The sequence below is a fragment of the Triticum dicoccoides genome, chromosome 5B (assembly GCF_002162155.2).
Source record: "Triticum dicoccoides isolate Atlit2015 ecotype Zavitan chromosome 5B, WEW_v2.0, whole genome shotgun sequence".
Taxonomy (NCBI): Eukaryota; Viridiplantae; Streptophyta; class Magnoliopsida; order Poales; family Poaceae; genus Triticum; species Triticum dicoccoides.
In genome coordinates this window covers 642,860,941-642,866,609 of record NC_041389.1, presented here as the reverse complement: position 1 = coordinate 642,866,609, position 5,669 = coordinate 642,860,941, and the positions used below count along the sequence as shown (strand labels likewise).

General features: G+C 49.7%; 1 pseudogene; it reads left to right on the top strand.

The window, feature by feature from the left end:
• Positions 1 to 1,231: 1,231 nt before the first annotated feature.
• LOC119306482 overlaps positions 1,232 to 5,669 on the top strand; it is a 5,495-nt pseudogene continuing 1,057 nt past the window's right edge.

The following is a 5,669-nucleotide window of genomic DNA, read 5'->3' as shown; positions in this document are numbered from 1 at the left end:
ATAGGGCAAAAAGTGGTAGTTTTATGTTATTTACTCCGCGGAGTACACCAGCCAGGCGCGCACCAAGAGCATCCTCGGGCACCACTTCATCTACTAGGAGCTGCTGACCACAGGCGGCGCTGGCGCCAGTGGGACGGTGGACAAGGAGACCCTCGACCTTCGAGGCCGTCTTCCGTGGCGCCTCCATCAGCCAATACAAGGCGCCCTAGTGCTTGACGTTCCCGCCAATCATCGAACTGCTCGACTCACGCGTGGTGTCCTGCCACTTTAGCCCTTCCCTACCGCAGTGGACCCGACTCCCAAAGGAAGGGTGGATTTGAACGGGAGGAGGAAGAAGAGAAGAAGATGCGGTTGCGCCAGATCGATGCAAGAGGATAAAGTGATAGGGTGGGACCCGTGCAGTTTCTAGAGTCCATGAGAAACATCTAGTCTAGTCTAAACCAATGAAAAATTTAGTGTGCTATAGCACCGTCTTTAAAATACACTATTAGCGAGACATTATACACTGATCCATTTAGCTAGAAAATGCTCAGAACGCTATAGGTTGCTATTATTGGTGCTATAGCGTGTTATTTTTTAGTGATCTAAACTATACCTGGCCATGGGAAGCCCGGCCCGGCCCGAAAAAGCCGTACCCGGCCCGACGCTGCCTCCGGGCCGGGCTCGGGCCTAGATTTTGAGACCGAAGGCCGGGCTGGGCCCGTCATTTTTGCATTTCCCTGAAGGTCGGGTCGGGCCGGCCCGAAGCCCGATGGGCTTTTACATGTTCGGGCTGGGCTTGGGCCCAGAAAACAGGCCCGATGCCTGGGCCGGGGCCGGGCCTGGGTTTTTGCGTCGGGTTTGGCTAGGCCCGGCCCAAAGCCCGGCCCGGCCCGAGGTATGGCCAGGTATAATCTAAACACACTACAAAATCTATTATACACTGATTTATTTGACGAGTAATTGCTCACAATGCTATAGCTGGCTATTAGCGGTGTGGTGTTATAGTATGCTATTTTTTCAGTGATATAAGAGCAACTACAAAACCGAAAGTGAACTAGACAGATTTATTTAGCAAGATATTGTTTAAAATGCTATAGCGTGCTACTCCCTCGTGTGGCTCGTATATTTTACAGAGAAAAACCGGACACACGTGTGGCTCGTTGAACAGTTGAAACGCAGGAGACCAACTCCGACGAGCCCTCCTCTCCTCGTAACCACCGTCCGTACCGGCCCAAATCCACAGAGCACCACGGCCGCGACGGCAAGCTAAAGCATCCTCTGTCCTTGATCCAGACAGCCATGGGCCCATGGCGGCCGCACTTCTCGCCGCCACGCGCTCGCCTCTCCCGCTGGCATTTTGGAGACGGAGGCCTCTCCTCGCGGCTCCACCGCCCGAGGGATGCAGCCTCTGCTCCTCCCGGAATCCCGCCGCCTCCCCGCAAAGCTCTCACTCCCGTCGCCAGAGCGCCGGCGCCGGCGCGAGGCGGCGGTGACGCGACAGAGGAGCCGGGCCAGGCGCCCGGCGACTGGGCGGGGCGGCTGGCGCTGGGCGCGCTCCTGGGCTCCGCCGCCCTGCTCGGCTGCCGTGGCGGCCGAGGACTCCATCAAGGCGTCCGGGTTCGGGCTGCGGGTGGCGGCGTCTCTGCGAAGCCTCGGCTGGCCCGACGACGCCGTCGTGTTCATAATTGCCACATTGCCGGTGCTAGAGCTGCGCGGAGCAATCCCGGCCGGGTATTGGATGCGCCGTCACCCCGTCCAGCTGACCGTCCTGGCAGTTTTGATGTCAGGTTAGTGTCTGTCCGCCCAGGCCTGTGTACGCCAAATGTTCGATTAATTGCCGGTGGTGCATTGACTAAATTTCAGTTCAGACTTATCATTCGTAGTTTGCATTAAAGAAGGGAGAAGTCTGTACATTGCTCAAAACCAGCTAGAAAACTAAAGAAAAATAGGAGTATATGCCACTTACTGTCGATCAACCTAGCCTATGCACTGAAGGTCTAACACTCAGCACGAATTAAAGACATGCCCTCATCAGAGGAGGCCTGGGCATTTTGGAAGATCCCATGGCAGCGCTCCTTCCACAGGGGACAGACTACATGAATCGCCATTGACGCCATCTTCTGGCATTGGGGATTTTTGACCCCATGTGAAAGTTTTCTCCACCGGCCAGCGACGGAAGACCTCAGGGCAATGGCAGAAGCTCTAGGATGAGAGGAAGAGAAGGCAAACCAATTTTGCTTAGCAAAAGAAGCTTCTCGCCTTAGCACTCCAAATCTTAAGGAGGTCGTTACAATGAATTTGCCGAAGAACTGCCCGTCATATGCAGACACCGCCGATTAAGAGTTGCAGGCTGTGAGCTTCTAAGACCCCCTCCCCCTCCCCTGAGCGCTTTAGACCAAATCTGCAAGAACATGCCAATTTCCTCCTCCAAGTTAATCCTTTCAAGGTCCTTCATCCACTTTCCTCCCCTGATCCCATCACAAACATAGATACTTTTCCTAGAGGCCAACCAGTATAAGCCGGGCGCCATATCTTTCAGAGGGACTCCATCAAGCCAACCGTCGAACCGGAATGAGGCCTTTTCCCCATTCCAAATGTGAATCAAAGCGCAGGTCGCAAAGACTTGCTAAACGGTCTCGTCGCAAGGAACAGGCAGTCCTTTCCATGGTCTGTTCACATTGTCCCAGTTGAACCATAGTCATCTTAACAGCAACGCCCTGCTAAAGTGCTCCAATCTCTTACTCCTAATCCCCAACAATCTTTTTTTTGAGGAATCACCGGAGGAAGAGTTCTCCCACCTGAATATATTGCTCAAAAGCGGCAAAAGTCAAGAGTCACCCCTCAGGCTGTTGCTGATCCAGTTTGTAAGGAAAACTGGATCAAAAACCTTAATCACCAACAGTATTTAGACGAGCAGACCTTCACCTAGCTTAATAACACTTACCCTCATGCACCTCTTATCCAGATACAGAGAAAATTTCTCCTAATCTTGTCTATCGTTTTGATAATCCACTTGGACAGTGGAAAAGCAGTGAAGAAGGAGCTTGTGACTTCTGAGCGCAGTCAGCACAGAATTGATAAGCGTTAGACAACCCTTTCCGGACATGAATTTTACCTTCCACGGCTTAATTATGTCCATGAGAGGTTGGCATTCAGTCTTCTCAGCATGGAGATAGAGATGGTGTCTTTGAGCTCCATAAGCAAGAAAGTATCGTCAAGGTGCGGAAGATCAGCGGAGTGGAGCTGCAGGAAAAAAAATATCCCAGTTAAGCCCCATAAGGTCTCTGGCAAGCCTCCCTGAGCAGGGAATTGAAGTGATGCAGCAGCACCTGAGCTTTAGGATCATGTCAGACGTCTCTTCCCCCTTCAGATTTTTCAAAACAAGAATGTGATTCTTCCTCCTCCAGGTCATTCGCTTTAACGTGAAAAACTTTTCTGTTTGCATCTCCAGATTTGATCCACATAATACAAGATCTCTGACGCCATCTCACTCTGTCAAGCGCTGCAAAGACAAGCAGCTTCGATTTCAAGAGAAAACGAAGGTTTCATTCCGTAGCAAATACTCCCTCCGTCCCATAATGTAAGACGTTTTTGGTCACTAGTGCAGTGACAAACAACGTCTTACATTATGGGACGGAGGGAGTAGCTCTCATTCCTCCTGATCAAGGTCCAGCTGGAAAATCACCTCATTGACTACCTCATGTCTGAATCTCACTTCCTTCTTTAATCTTGTATATCACAGTTTCAGAGCATGAGCGGTTTTTGACAGCTCGATGTGCAGAATCTTTAGAGCATCCTTAAAGCAAGCAGGTTTAGCCCAGCCTCAAGCAGCTTCTCTATGAATCCTTCCATCCTTAGCCAGCAAGCCTCAAATCTGAACCCCTTATAGTGCTTGACATCCATCTTCTGGAGGATCATTAGACAGTAGCGAAATGGCAGTTGAGGCCGGAGACAACTGATATTACAAGTGGATCAGCTCCCAAGATTAACTCGATCGATTTTGGAATGAGCCGTGTTCTCTCTCTCTCTCTCTCTGTAGACTAGGTGAACCTCTTTCCATTAAGAGCAATTTCCCAGAGCTCAAGATCCTCAATCACGTTTCTAAAGTGTCCCATCATTCCGAGATTAATGTTGGAGTTGCTTTTGTCGCTGACATGGCAAATGAGATTAAAGTCCCCAAGAATCATCCAATCAGGCAACACGCTATTCTTTATGCTCTTAAGCTTGTTGAGAAAAAGAATTTTGTCACTGTCCTCGGGAGGCCCATACACACCAGAGATGGACCAAGTGGCATTATTGGTCAGATCAGTAATAGTATCAGTAATAAAGTGAGAGCCGGAGGCATTCTCGTGGAAGGAAATATCAAAATCATCTGTGCTGGCAACCAGGATCGCACCCCTTGTACCATTAGCAGCTTTGAAGATGAGGTCCTCAGAAACTCTGCTGCCCAGGACTTCAGCCACAATACTTTTTTATCAACATCAGCCAATTCAGTTTCTTGAAGACATACAATGTTGCACTGATTAGCTGAGACAAATTTCTGTATCGACCTCCTCCAAGCCGGGTTGTTCAACCCTCTCATGTTCCAGTTCAGGAGCTTTATATCCATTGAAGAAAACAATGCGGTGAACTAACAAGAAGATCTTAAGCATCCACCAACTGGAAGCAGCAACCAGAGATGACATAACTAGCGCAGCCGGAGACAGAGGACCACAAGGCACAATACTCCCTGCCTGGTTTTGGCAACGGCTGTAATGGCGTGGTTGATGGTTTTGCTCGAGTGGCATGCACCTCACCTTGGCTTTGCACATGTGGGTGGTATTTCACCTTCTTCCTCCCTCACCTCCTGTCTTTGTCCTCCCTTCCCTCCGCCTCATCCTACCATCACTGACTAATCCCGAAATCCAATCCTGTGCCACTCACACTTGGACTATCTGAGAGCCGCTGGCTGATGTGCTGCATGAAAAGGCGCTCGAGCATCTCCGCACGCAGGAGTTGCACGGCTTTACCAGTCTGGGCACGCTGGCTCTCATTTCACTCTCCGTCCAGCACACAAAGCCCACTGATAACTCCATGTTGTGTCGGTGACTCGGTGTTGAAGTCGGCTGCATAGCACACCTACCAGTGAGACCTCCTTCTCACCGACTTTGCATGAATAGCAGTGAGAACATTCCACCCTCTCTCCTTTTGATTTGCTCATTTGACGAATTCTGGAGACTATTGATCCATTATAGATACGTGCATGTGTTTAATTCTTTGTTGGAAGCAATATGTTATAGGAATTGCATGAATGTGGTTCAACTGATACCTGCGACTTGTTTCTTCTTTTGAATTGACATCCCTAAGATGAATGTACTACAACTGGTAGCATTTTAAAAGGGAGTACAACATGGACAAAGCATAGGAGCCCCCTTCCACTGAGAGAAGCTAGGACCTGATACTAATGTTGAAGTACAGGTTTTTAGTTAGGTTTAGGAGGATCAGATGAACATGTTGATCTTCCTCTCAAGCTCTTCCTCCCTAGCCCCAACCACGTGACTCAACTCCTTGCCTTTTACTTACTACAAACGTCAGCATCACCTCTATGTGAAACGTGTTTGACAACCTCCTGCAAAATGCCAGTATATCAACATTCCGAAAAAAATCTGCACGGCCATTTCAGAAGAATGAGAAAGAATCCACTCTGA